General features: G+C 36.5%; 1 long non-coding RNA gene across 1 annotated transcript in view; it reads left to right on the top strand.

The window, feature by feature from the left end:
* LOC129205991 (uncharacterized) overlaps positions 1-14,714 on the top strand; it is an 88,551-nt gene that overhangs the window by 19,145 nt on the left and 54,692 nt on the right. Inside the window, exon 2 of the long non-coding RNA XR_008576943.1 lies at positions 4,382-4,625. This is a non-coding gene — a long non-coding RNA (uncharacterized LOC129205991). The remainder of the gene's footprint in view (positions 1-4,381; positions 4,626-14,714) is intronic.

Here is a 14,714-nt window from a genome sequence, read left to right as displayed (position 1 = left end):
ACAAATACAAATAAAGAAACTACGCAAGTCAGTGGTTTGTGAAGGAGGTTAACATAAGTTAATGCCATCTGGAAACCAATGATTAGATAAAGATGGAGAAAATTGGTGTGGCATAACTTTATTAGATGTTATTTGTCCATGACTACAAGTTTAAGCTGTATCCTGAGTTTACTGAAAAGTCACCTTTATTTAAATTCTAAGTGAACATTTACTGAACATTTTTCTGCCCAAGAAGTCATATGCAACTTCATGAGCTTAGCAGGCTTGAAAGTTGCTCTCTTTGGAGGCAGGTCGCAGCTATGTGGAACAATAAATGTAACGATGGCTATAGTTTTTCAGATTAGTTCCTTTTGTATCCTCTTATTCAATCCTTGATGTCTAAGAAGGTTGAAAAGATCTTCACTCCCTTTCACTGCAGTGGAGATCTGCCATTCTTTAGTTTTTATGATATATCAACAGGTAGAAGTTTAAGAACTCATCTTTCCCTACCTTCACTAACTCCTGTCGAGCTGATGCACTTCAAACCAGAGGTTTTTTGTCTATGTGTGTTGCTGGTCCTTGCTGAACATTATGCTAGTTAGGTCTGATAGCATTTACAGTATAGTCAAGCTCCAGCAAAGGACCACCAGGTTTTAAATATAATTTCTGTCTGTTTGCAGAGACCAGACAGACTCAGGTTTGTGGCTGTGTAATGAACTGCTGGATGTTTCTTGTACGACCTCATGTTCTCTAGTCAAGAATTTTGAATTAATACTTTCAAAAACAACTATAACATCCACATGGTTCCTATAAATTTAACAGGGTGTAATACACAATAATGCATGTGTGCAAGTGCATGAGTCATGATGCCTAAGGGAACCATAACTTTGCATTTCCTGACTTTTGAGTGTTAAAGTGGGTTTTAAATTCCTAGTCATACTAGCATTAATATAGTTTAGGGCAGCAAACACCTTTCCTGGCCCTCGCCCATTTTTCTTCCAGACCCCACCACCAGCTTCACTGTTTTTTGGGGTGGAAATAAACAAAACTCTTAGTAATATCAGCTGATTCTTGCTCTACCTGTATTAACAAATTCAGGTCATATTTTAGATAAAATAACCTTCAGTATTTTGCTTAGTTTGCACAGCAAGAATAAAGGAGAAGGTGAGAGAGCTATTCAGCTGTGGGTGCTTGTTAAACAGTGGGGAATGCAGAAACTTCTAAATAAAACAAATCATGCTTGCAGGCAGAAAACTTGAAAAAATGAGTTTAACTAGAGCACTACTGCTTCTTTTTAGCACAGAGGGGATTTCACAGTGCTGTTATAGCAATTTAAAGGTTAATGCAGGCCTGAAAATGAGGGGTTGTTTCAAACTTAACATGGTTTCCTCTCTGTGAATATATTAGTGACAATTCTGAACACTAGTGTTAGCAGTGAGGAAGCTGTGTTATTCTCAAAGGCTCTATCCGAAATATATTTAAAATTAAGATATCTGATGAGAAGATGATGGGCCTGGACTAGAATACTGCTTCTGGAAGAGTCTGGAGTTTTGATCTTGATACTGATGAACATGTTTCCTTGTTTTCTTGAGTTAAAATAAAAAAAATTGATGTTTGAAACCATGGTGATGTGGAACACTATCTTCTGCCTTACCAGTCTCTAAACCATTACTGTAGGGATATAAAAAGGAGACTTAAAGAACGAGCTGTTACTGCCTGACCCATTTCCTTTCTGAAATAGTGGCAGATGCAGCTGTAGAGTTCCCCATTGAAATTCTCATCCTGGCACTGCATCAAAAGTGTAAAAATATTCAGCATTCTTAATAATTCTAAGAGCATTCAAATTTCTGGGTTTTTTTGTGGTGGTTTTTTTTTTCCCCCTCCCCATTTTGTACATCATGCTACTCATTTCAAGGTAGAAAGATTACATTTTGGTTTGTTCTGTAAATATTTATGTTTGGCCATCTTAATCACCGGTGGTCACAGTGGTTAGAGGCAGAAATTCTAGTCTGAAGTCAGATATGTCTCTAGTTCAGAATATTTTTTAATATGGATAGACAATTGTAGCTACAGCAAGATAATGCAATGCAGAGTACTCTGTGGTAGTATTTTGTATGTTGAATAATAGGTTCATTAATTCTGGTAACCATTTATTCTGTTAAGTCCATTTCATTTTATTGCATCTTCCTAATTTTGCTGCTCCTAGCACTTGTGCTTACTGGGTTGGTGCATAATTGACAAAATGCCTATCATTCAGGTGGCTGATAATCACATTTGTTAGGATCCATGATCATACAGCGTAGACACACAATTACACAAGACATAATACCTTCATTCTATGTACTTTCATTTTATTATGGAGTTACTGTTGCTACTTCGCTAGTTAACATTAAACTCCATTTTCCACTTTAATTCTATCTATTAGTTTTGTGCAACTAAAGCAGCATATCTTATCTAGATTCACAGCACATCTCGTGTATAGCTTCAATGTTTGTGATAATTTAAGTTCAACTCTTAGCTTTAGTTAAACTTTAGAAATTCAGGAACCTTTGTAACTAGTCCTGTTTACTTCAGAGTTTTGTATTGTTCCCTGCGGTTTCACTGATGAAAACCTGAATGTACTTGTGTCAGCCTTGTTTCTTAAGAAATGAGTTTTACATGCTGTGCAGCTGTCAAGTTGGTCACTAATATTTTTTGAACGCATTTCTTGGCTTCAGCCATTATTGACAGAGGGTAGACATCTCAAAGGTAGGAAAGGTCTACTTGTGTAAACTGGTGGCTGGATAGAAGAGGGAGATCCAAATCAGTGTCGATTACACAGTGTCAGTGGTGCCAGCCAGCTGTGAGGTGCAGCAGCCAGCCGGCCAACTCTGTGGCCGTCAGTCAGGGCAGGCCACGCTCTGAACTGTCCCCGGCACAGGAGACTGAGGGAGCAAAAGGGATGCAGTGGAGGAGAAAGGGTTAGAGGGTGGCACCACATGCAGACCCATACAGAACTGTGTGCCTTCAGTTCTGCTGCCTGTTCAACAACCTTTTATGGAGATTATGTTGTAGTGTAGGTAAAGTACGAAGGATTTCTGTGCATATATATGTAACTGCTTTGCTCACATTAGGTCAATAACTGCAGTTATTTTCAAATAAACCTGTGGTGACAGCAAAGGTAGTTTAATTAGCTACTATGCTGAGTGATTCTGTTGATAGAAATAGGTGAGAGGGAGACTATGGATGGGTTGGCTATACTGATAGATTACTTGAGCCCATGCCTTTCTCTGTAAAGGCCCCCATATGGCTGCATGATGGCTTCATACATTAGTAGAACTATTGCTTTAGCAAAATCAGATTTGTAATCAGATTCATGTCACTAGATGTTATCGCTGAAGGGTTTGAGCATGTCACCTGCCATTTTTTTATCCAAATTTTGCTATATTTCCCACTTTGTATATATTTGTAAATTTTCTTTTCTTTTTGTGTAGGAAAATTGTTCAAATTTGTCAAAGCCCAGGTTGTTGTGATATTACTACTGTTACATATCGTAACTATTTACAATAAGAAAGTAGCAGAAATAATGTGGATTTTTGTGGATTCCAAATATGCTCTACAGAAAAAAATCTTCAGCTGGAATAATTTTAAGTTAATGGAGCTGTAAAACTGTGTAGCTACTAAGATCATCTATGATTGTTGCTGACAAAGTTTATTATGCTCTATTTTTGATAGTACAATACGCTATTACATTTTCCCTTCGTGCATATGCCTCTGCCTGTATAGTATGCCAAATAATGCATCGTAAAATATTCTACAACCTGAGGAACTTTGGGGATGAAGTTTGGTAGTAGTAGTTGTGAATTGCACTGCATGGAGTTTTCTACATAATTCTTATTAAAATATTGTCACATGCTGAACTCGAAGTCTATTTGATTTTGTATAGGGACTAAAGGACTAGAGAGCTTATTATGTAGTAATGGGGGTTGTGCGCTCCAGCAGAAACGTTAGGAATACTGTACATTGTAATGCATAAGCTGTTCTGAGGGCTAAACAGTGACTGTTCCTTCTATGGGGATGGACCTGGTTAATTCCTGGAATAGCTGCAGTTATGGAGGGGTTGATGCACTGTGCGGTATCAGCCTAGCTTGGTTGGCAGCTGCCTTATGTCCTCTTCTATGACAAGAATTGTGATGTGCAGTCTTGCAGCATAGGCAGGTTGCCCAATATCCATATTGCTCCATATCCCGCTAATGGAATTTTCACCTGCTATACTTGAGATAGTTATGGCAAATAGTATCTGGCCTCAAGTTTCTGAAATTACAAATACCCTGAGGCAAAAAAGAAAAGAAATCCCAGGCTGTTGCTAGTATACTTTTTGCAGTTTGGGAACACTCACCAATACATTTTCATCTTTTTGTAGGGTGCAGCTGGTGCTATGCAGCCATATGGTCCATCCCCGACAATGGCTTTTTAAAGCTGTTTGCTTGCCAGCAGAAGCAGGATATGGAAATGTATGCAGAGTCGTCATTTGAAGAAATGGTGTTTCCTGTGCGCTGTGGTTCATGTGGAAGCAGAAGAGAATGTATGTCAGCATGCGTGCATCCTCAATAAGTAGGCATATTCATATTGCATACTTCATTGCTGAAGAAGTTGAGTCAGTCAAGGTAATTGATTTGCTTACTTGTGTCTTATTCTGGGTCTGTGAGAACAGCAAAGATTGGTGGATAAGAATTTTGTAACAAATAGGATATGGTCTCCACTGCAAGGACAACTTCAAGATACAAAAAGGGACAGTTTGCTGAACATTTTACACTGGAGCAGTGATTTGATTCAGCTGCCTGAGGAGGTTTTGATTTAAACTTAGCATTAAAAGCAAATTAATCAAGGTTCTGACTATGGTCACATTTATGAAACAAACATCATTCTGAACTGAGGAATTCTTACTTTATACTTTGATATGTGACTTCAAATTTATGTCCTTCCTGGGATTTGTGAACTTAAATGACGTTAAAATTGCAAAACATTCTTTTTTTTTTCTGTAGTCAAAGGTGTTTTCAATATTTTATCTCCAGATTTCCTTGCCCTAGTTCCAAATTTTGTTACTCTGTAAGCAAATATGCTTCTCTACAGATAGTGAGGTTAAGAAAGGAGTCACTAGGAAACAGATTGTACTTCCCTGAGGCATCTAACACCTGCTTGATCATACAGATGAAAGCTGAGCTTGATTATAGTCTTTGAGAAATGTAATCTAGATGTTCAGAAATGTTTACTTCTTGAAAGATTTTTTTAGGTTAATCAACTTTTAAAACTGTTTATAAAAACCTATCATAGGTCTAATACGTTTTGGTAGTCACAGAAATTTAAAGAAAAAAGAAAAGACATTTTTAAAACTGTTTTCAGTTGCACTTTAATGTCCTTTTACATAAAGACTTTAAATTATTCTATTTCATAAAATCATAGAATGGTTTGGGTTGGAAGGCACCTTAAAGCTCATCTAGTTCCAACCCCCCTGCCGCGGGCAGGGACACCCTCCACTAGACCAGGTTGCCCAAAGCCCCATCCAACCTGGCCTTGAGCACTTCCAGGGATGGGTCTGTCACAGTGTCTCTGGGCAGCCTGTTCCAGTGCCTCACCACTCTCACAGTAAAAAATTTCTTCCTAATATCTAATCTAAACCTACTGTCCTTTAGCTTAAGACCATTACTCCTTGTCCTATCACTACACACCCTTGTAACCAGTCCCTCTCCAGCTTTCCTGTACCCCACCTTCAGGTACTGGAAGGCTGCTATAAGGTGTCCCTGGAGCCTTCTCTTCTCCAGGCTGAGCAACCCCAACTCTCTCAGCCTGTCTTCATAGGAGAGATCATCTAACCCTCTCATCATAATTTTATCATCATTTAATATTATTCATCATTTAATAACTCTGATCATAAATTAATATTATTCTGTCTTAAATTAGGCCCATTTGAAGGACATTATTGCAATACATACGGTAATGTAGTCTCATGAAAACTGACCTTTGGACTCAGCCAAAATCTTCCCCTCCCCATGTCCAACAGTTACTAGATACATTTATGTAAAAGTTGTGGTGGGCTATATGTGTGTATTTTGAGCTGGGTGAGTGACTACAACAGCAAAATGATTTGAGAGATAAATCTACATTTAAATAAGCTTATTGCTGAAATAGGTGAGAATAAACCAGAATTTCCACTAGGAAAATATGTGCAGGAAGTTAATACAGATAAGAGGAACTGATAATGTCATAATGTTATTGTCCATTTATCTATAACAAGGTTTTGCCTGTATTTCTGATATTACTTGTAATTTTAGACTCAGTATTCCGACAACAGCTGCAGCACAAGTATTCAATTAAGATTAATTTTGAAATATAAAATACTTAATTCCTTTAAAAAAGAGTTACTTGCCTTTTCATGTACTGTCCTTTTTAGTTTATAAAGTAATCTCTGAATTCTCCATTTTTAGAAAAAGTTTGTGTTTTAATGCAGGTGAATGCCAGCAATGAGGTAAGCATTCTAAGAGAATGTGGATTTCACACAATTGTGGGTTCTGGACTAACTGTCAAAGAACTGAAGATTATATTTGTTCTGAATTTAGTAGTGTTGTGGTTTAACCCCAGCCAGTAACTTAGCACCATGCAGCTGCTCGCTCACCCCTTCACCTCCCCAGTGGGATGGGGAGGAGAATGGAAAAAAAACCTCATGGGTTGAGATAAAGACAGTTCGATAGGATAGCAAAGGAAGAGGATAATAATAATAAACATAAACCAAGTGATGCACAAATGCAATTGCTCACTACCTGTGAAAAAAACCCTGGTGCCCAGTCTGTTTCCGAGCAGTGATCCCGCCTCCCGGCTCGCTCCCCCTGTTTATATATGGACATATGGCAGGGAATATCCCTCTGGCCAGGCTGGGCCAGCTGTCCTGGCTGTGCTCTCCCAGCTTCTTCTGCACCTGGCAGGGCTGGGAACCTGAAAAGTCCTTCACTTAGTGTAGGGACTACAACTGCCTGGCAACAACTGAAAACTTCAGTGTGTTATCAACAGTATTCTCATCCTAAATCCAAACCACAGCACTATACTGGCTACTGGAAAGAAAATTAACTTTATCCCAGCCGAGACCAGGACAAGTAGTCAGAATCACAAGAAGCGCTTTTTAACAATTGTGGAGATGGTGTGTACCTCAAATCTAATTGCTTACAGGCATTTACTGAAAATGACATTTGTGAAGTAATAGAAATGACTTGCAAATTTGGAGGGGATTTGGCCAGTAGTTCTTTCAAGGGAATAAAAAGGAATAGATTTGGGGAAATCTGAATCTTTCATTTTAGCATATTTCAAAATAAGGGTTCTTCCTTTTTCATCAATACGCAGCTATTCAGAAAATTGTAGGAAATTATAATAAAAATAGAGTGGTGGGAAAAAAATATTTTCTCTCAATCCTTCCTTTTTGAATAAATTATCAGAATGTGGCAATCTTCTGAAGATGAAGAAAATTAAAAAATTTGTTTGTTATTCAGTTCACATAGCTAAGAAAAAATAAATACACTAAATCCTTTACCCATCTGGTTCTAATGCAATCACTATTATTCCATGTTCTGCTTAAATCCTGTGTTTAATATTCATTGTATATTGTCACTCTAATGAGTCATCACATTAGTAGGTGGCAACATTCTGTGGAAGGAGAGAGTGAGAGGGAGATGAAAGCTGAGCATTACTTGGGGTGATTAAAATAATGGATGTCTCAGAGCATCTTCTCTCTTTTTCCTGTCCTTCTTGGTTTGTTGGAACACAGCTCTCTTTCCTTGTTGCTGATAATATTACTTAGTGGTGAAGTAAGAATGTTTTTAAAATGTAAAAGAATGTGTTTGAAAAATTCAAAGCACTAGGGAAAGATCTGGACTGTGACCCAGTCACACAGGTTTACTTGTGTACTCTGATTTTGCCTTCTCCTGAATATATACGTAATAACTGTCTTTTGCGAAAATCCCCAAAAAGTCAGAATGAAAGGGGAAGGAGATAAGATAATTTAACTGACTTCTCTGACCAAAAATTTTACTAATAAATATGGTATGTTCAGTCAGATTTAGAAAACAATAAGCATATTCCTAAGTGAATAATCCACTGCCAAGGTATAAATAAAAACATAAATGTATTTGTTTAGTAGTTACTATTCCCAATGTAATATGACCAATATTTGTTTATAGCTGTTGGTATTCTGAATTATATTTTTTTGCTAGCAGAAACTGCTCATTCATGAAGTGAAATTACTTTATGAAAATATTGGTTACAGCATTTAAATGCAACCTGATAAAATGAAGAACAGGTATTAATAGAAGAATGATGAATAAATACTTTGCTAAACTGATCTAATAGTCTTGACTTATTTTGACCTTATGAATGAAGGAGTTTAAAATAAACCTGCTTTTATACAGTTGTGTTTTTTTTTTTCCTAAAATAGCTAGAATGCCAGAGAGCTCATTTCCATGGACTCTTACTGAAAGACTCAGCCTTAAGCCTCATAAAGGTGAATATCAAATCCTTAGTCACTGCATGTGATGATTTTCAAACTAAGTCAATCAGTACTTCAAAATAATTGAATATACTTGTGTCTCTTCCCAAGAGATGTATGAAGGATGGTCTGAAGTAAACAGCACTGTGAATCTGCCATGTTTGTACTGACCATGTCAAGCATGGTAATAATATTTACTGAAATTAAATTTTAGGCTAGTAGGCTTAAAACATTTTAAAATTACTCTTCACCTTAGCATACTGCTTTTACTTTGTCTCTTATCTACCTTGATGTGTGGGATTCAGAGAGCTGAAGACTGAGGAAAAAATACATTGATCTTGCAGTTTACAGTTTATCAGAAGCACAGCAATAGCGGAGAATGTAGCTGGAAGGGAATATGTTTAGACTGTAGGAAATAGTCTGAAGAAGAGGAGGAAGATGGAGAAAAAGAAATAACAGTTGACCTCTGTGGGTCATGTAATATGTAAGAACAGCAGAAGCTACTTTTCAAAAGGAAAAAACCCTGAACAATGCAGCCCTAGGGAACAAAATAAAACTTCCCTGGAGTTTGTAGTAATATGTGGGTAAACGCTAGAGTTCAGAGATAATATCTCAGAGTATTTAATTCAGGCATCAGATTTTGGAGTTATTCAATAAAAAATCCCTGAACAGTTGTGAAGTAAAAATCTTACTTTTTTACCATTAAAGTATTCTAAATTCTGCTGAAATGGACATTTGCTATTTGGTTATTAAGAAACATTAATTTCACAAGGTAAAAGGTAACAGATTAAGAAGTTATAATAGGAGACAAACACAAATCAATAACAAAATTTTTAGTTCAACACACAGTTTTGAGATGTTTTATAACTAGATTCAGCTCTGAATTTGGAAATTAAATTAATTTGTCTATGCCCTATTGGATGAGGCCACACCTCCTCTCAGAACTTGAAAGTTTTCCTGAATGCCTATGGGACTGAATATCTACCCCACAGGGAGATGAATTTGAACATTTGAAAATGGCCGCTATCATTTTAAACATCAAATTAAAATCCTCTGTTTGAGGTTTCTTAATTTTAGACATGCTGACAATCAGAGTAATTTTCAACCAGGTTTTTTTCCTGGTTAAGTAATCTTTTATGATTGATTAATAAAAATATATCTCACAGGCAAAATGAGAAAAAAAAAAAAAGAAAAAGAAAAAAGTTGAATGCTCTCCTTATCCTAAATATGCCTGTCTGCTTTGCAGTTTCTTAATGCTAATATTAGATGCACAGAGGAAATAGCAGAAAAGGCTCCGTTCCAGTCCTTTGCTGTAGTGACATGAAATGCTACTGCAGTTTCAAGGAAAGTAGATTTTAAAGAAAGATCAGTTCTGTGTTTGCGAGGTGATTGTCCTATGCTATCTAATTAAGTAAAATTTGGAGTTCTGTATGTCCAACAGTTAGACAACTTTGGAATTCTGATCAAAGCTCCTTCCTGTCTAAATTAGAGAAATTGCACCTGTCATCATATATACAATTATCTTGTAATGATGCAGGAAAAATGGAAATATTTCAAAGTGCATTTGGAAATCTATTTAGCAGAAATAGATGGAGATGAAAGTGGTGTGGAGTAGTGGTGTCTCTCCCTGATATGTGCTCTAGAAGAGGATTTACTGAACATTTACAATAACTGCATGAAGATAGCAAAAACATTGTAAAAGATTGAGTATAATGAACAATTCTCCAAAACATCGCCTTTTGAGGAAATGTCATGTGGAAGTTGCAGGTGGTTCATACAAAGGGAGAAAAAAAAAAAGAAACAATGATTTGATATGTACTGGAATAGAGAGGAGCAGGAGATCCTGAGGCTTTGGGAATCTGTTGGATTTTCTAACACAGGGGAGGAGAATCTGCAGAATTGTAAGGGGGTGTTCAGGGAGCTGACCCATTGATGAAGACTGGTAATGATGAAGAGAGGAGAACTGGGACTGCAAAGAAGGAAAGATATCAACCAGACTTTAGCTGCAGCTAAAGTAATCTCTTCATCTATGCAAAAGGCAACTAATATTTTTAAGATCAGTGGACCATTACAGCCAGAACCTAGTTTGATTCAACACTGGGTTTTGTGTTAATACCAGTGGGATGCAGGGAGATGAAGGTAAGGAAGGCAAGTTTTACGTGATGACTTAGTGTTGTTGTTTGATTGTCATATTCAATGATGTGAGAATGGAAAATACAGTGTTGAGACAGTTTCTGTGTTAATTTTTTTATTTTCTTTTCTTTACTTGTTTCTCAGCTTCCTTTTTTTTGATCTGCATTCATGTATTTCAAAGCAGCTCCTTCTTCTCATCCCATAGAATTATGAATGAACATAGATAATGTCATCATTAGGTTTGGTGTTAACTCAAATATTAGAGGAACAGAAAGGGAGGCATAACATTTACCTGAATGTTTTTAGACTCCAGGGTATTATTTGCAGGTGTAAATAATACCAAGTAAAGACATAACTCCCTCTGATGCATGCTCTACTGGCTTATATCTAGCTTAAATTTGTAGTGCAGCATTTGTGCAGGAGGAGGAACATCCACCAAAAAACCTCTCTCTGACTGTGAATGGAGGTATGTTATCATTTAAACTTGACTTCAGGCAACTGTCATTTTGGAGCAAGTTGTGGCACTATCAAGAGTACAGAACTAGAGGCATCACAGATGAAGGTAGCAGGCTACACAAGAACTAATACACCAGCGTGAGGAAAACAGATAGTGCCCCAAATAAAATATTATTCAGTGTTAGAAAGAAGTCCATACATCACAAATGTCCCCAAAGTGTAGAAAGGTTGTAACATGGAGCTGAAATCAGTGGTTTAAGCTCAGTGCCACTCATGACCTTAAGGAAATGAATGAACAAAAAAGTCAGAACTATGGCGTGTATTTGACTCTGGCTTCAAACTTTTCTGTGAATGATATCGGGATTTGTTTTATTGGTGTGGCTGCTTTCTTGGCAATCAAAGCAGCAGAGTACATCTCTACAGGAATAGTTTGGTGCAAATCTAATGTGGCTTATGCATACATTAGTTATTAATTACTATGAATGGAATAACGTGTAACATTAGGACTCAGAAAGGACAGTCTGGGTAACTACTTACTCTTTGGGGTCATATTAAAAGTTGGCTATCTTTTCAGGTTATCCTGAACGTTGATGAGCAACTAAATGGGTACATTTTTATTTACAGGGAGCCAAAAGAATGCTGAGCCGCAAGTATACTTAGGTTCCAGAGACTTTTAACAGGGCTATAAAAAGAGAACTTTTCAAATTTGCAGTGAGAAAGAAGACACGGGCTCCTCAAAAATATCAAGTTGTTTAAGAATTAGGTGTCTTCTCAGTGTTTTCATAATTTGAACTAACAGAAACATAATCTATTGTTCAGTAATCACAGGTGAAACCTAGGCCTTGTGGGAGTTGATACAAATTCTGCCGTCAGAATCAAGGGAGGTATGATTTGCATATTAATTTCTGGATGTGTATGCATTATATTAATGAATAGGTATAAAATTGCATATACTATACTCTGGGGTCTGTAGCCTTGGATATGAAAAGGTTGAGTCCTAAATATATCTATTGACGAATACACAGATTTTCTGAGAAAATTCTTAGATGCAGAAATTTACTGCTGGCTATATACCGTATGTGTGCATATCAATTGCAATGACACAATAAGGAATGTTATAGATTTTCAGAGGAATAGTGTGATATCAAGTTTAAAAGGTACTTGAGGAATATAAACTACTGATGAAAACTGTATGCAAGAAAAATTAAAGTGTCTCTATGCATTAGAAGAATGGTGTTAAGAGCATTAAACCTGATGGAGGTTTAAACTAGCTGCATTAATGTATATATTTTACAATGTATATATATAATACAGCACCATTTTTAGGAACAATGAATAGCACACTGACATTTTCTCAAGTTTTCCTGTAAGGGTATGAATTTGGAGAGAACATGGATCACTAAATTTTTTCTGGAAAGCAGCAGAGGTGGATGACCATTCATATTTTTAAATTATATGTTTTTTCTATGTGTTCCCTTTTTATTCACTTTCCATATACCTTTATGTGATTGAGTTTTGTTGGCATGGTAGTTCACAGAAATTAAGTTTCAAAGTCATGTGCATGATGATGAAAAGAAAATGGATTTTAAATGTACTTGCATAAAGTAATCTGACCAGCAGTGTTTGCACATTCATCTGCTCAGGGAACAGGTCTAATGGTGATGTTGGTTTCTGTCTACTCACAATGAGTGAAGTGCACAATAACTTGTGAGCTCTTTAAAATTGCCCTGAGAACTAAGGCATTTCTCAGAAGGTTTTAACAGTTGTGTTTGTGTTAGGTTGAGTGATTGCAAAGATCTTGTCATTCGGTATAAAATCATTAGAAGGCTCCAATAACCACGTAAGCTGGAGAACATTTTCCTGTAACTTTAATGTAGATTTTATTTTCACTGACCTTTAAAAATACTTTTATTATTCTGTGTCACTTTTTCTCAGCTACCTTTTCCCAGCTTCCCCCTACATCCTGTCCCAAACTCACTTGGTACTATCTAAGAGAATACATTTTCTGCCTCAGAGGATAAAAATTAAAAACTTTTCTAAATTTCTCGGAATAGCCTATATTTTATACAAGTTATTTTCAAAGAGTAAAATTGCACTGCAGTTCTACAAAGCCTTTGGAACCTATGCATAGTGGTGTTGATCTGCAGTATTCATATACCTTTCATGTGAATCTGATGAGCACAATTTAATTCCAACATCTTTTTAAAGGTCTTGATCAGTTCGGGTTGAGTTGTTCTATTGGATCAGGACCAGACAGAGGGAAATTCTTATTTTTGGGTAATCTTGTCTATTCCTTTTTGAATGGAACTTCCTTTTCTTTTATATTGTGCTCTCTGGAGCTTTGTTCAGGCTAGTTTTTAAAAGATTGAGTGATGGGTCTTCCAGTGGGAACCTACAAGATCTTTTACAAAAAGTCTCTACTGCTACAGATGTATGAGGGAATAGAATATGCGTTAATGTATGTCTTTAATTGGAAGTTTCGAAATGTAGTCTAAGTTCTAATGGCTGGATCATTTTATTTCTCAATGAATGCAAAACAATGCTGTTATTTAGATATTGCGCTGTTAAAAAATGGAAACTTGCTGGGGACAGAAGGTGTTTCTTCTATTAATTGAGTTACAATTCCCTCTGTGACACTGAAATGCAAAGTTAAACTTTTGCCAGACAGTAATGAGCAGCCTGCAGTCACACAAGTTATGTTTCCCTTATTTAATTGCCCCAAAACTAAATAAAAAAGGTTTTTTTTCTAGTTTTCTCTGTTATTCAGTGAAAAGCATAAAAAAATATAATGGTTCCACTGGGCCAATACACAAGGAGATTTCATTTTCAGTCTTTAATACCACATTTATGTTCTCTTTCTAGAGTGATCTATTACTTCTTCCATTTTATCTGTATAGAAATTAAATACTGTCGCACAAATTCATGTTGCAGAGAAAAGTCTTTACTATTGAAGGTGGATTGTATCCTTCCTGTTTGCAAGAGTTTTGTTTTATTCCCTAATGAAAAAGCTGGTTGCTGAATTACAGACTTAAACTAGAGCATGTAATTTCAAACTTTGTCCTTTATTAACCTAGCTTCTGTTTCTTTGCATTTTTCATTTTCACATAGGGATCCATTACATTGTGCCTGACTGAAAATAAAATCTTAGAGTCAAAACATTCCATGTTTCTTTGGCTTCCAAATTAGCTTTGGGTTGGTGGTGGTATTTTATTTTTTTTTTTTTAAATCTCTGTCAAACTAGGTGTCAAAATCGTGTAAGAATTGTAACCTGAAGGATCCTAGTAACATATAACTATGTTCAGCTTGAGCATAGTTGACAGCACAACTACGTAGTGCCTATGTCAGTTTAGAACATACAGGGTGAGGAGAAACTGTATTAAGTCCTCTTTGGCCAAAGGCGCGCTAAAAACATATTGACATTTTTGCATGACTTTGTGTTTAAAAGCACTAAAATAGTGTTTTCTTTAATGATTATACTTTGTTTGTGTATGTCTTCAGAACGCTACAACCCTTGTGGTGATACTTATCTTCCATCTGATGGTGGAAGACGTAGAAGTTGAGGGGAAGGAGAATCCTATTTATGTAGATTTTGGGGTCCTACAGTGACTTGCAATCCAGCTTGCAAGATGCATGCAAT

This window comes from Grus americana, chromosome 4, assembly GCF_028858705.1.
Source record: "Grus americana isolate bGruAme1 chromosome 4, bGruAme1.mat, whole genome shotgun sequence".
In the NCBI taxonomy this organism is placed as follows: domain Eukaryota; kingdom Metazoa; phylum Chordata; class Aves; order Gruiformes; family Gruidae; genus Grus; species Grus americana.
This window is presented reverse-complemented; position numbering and strand designations above follow the sequence as displayed.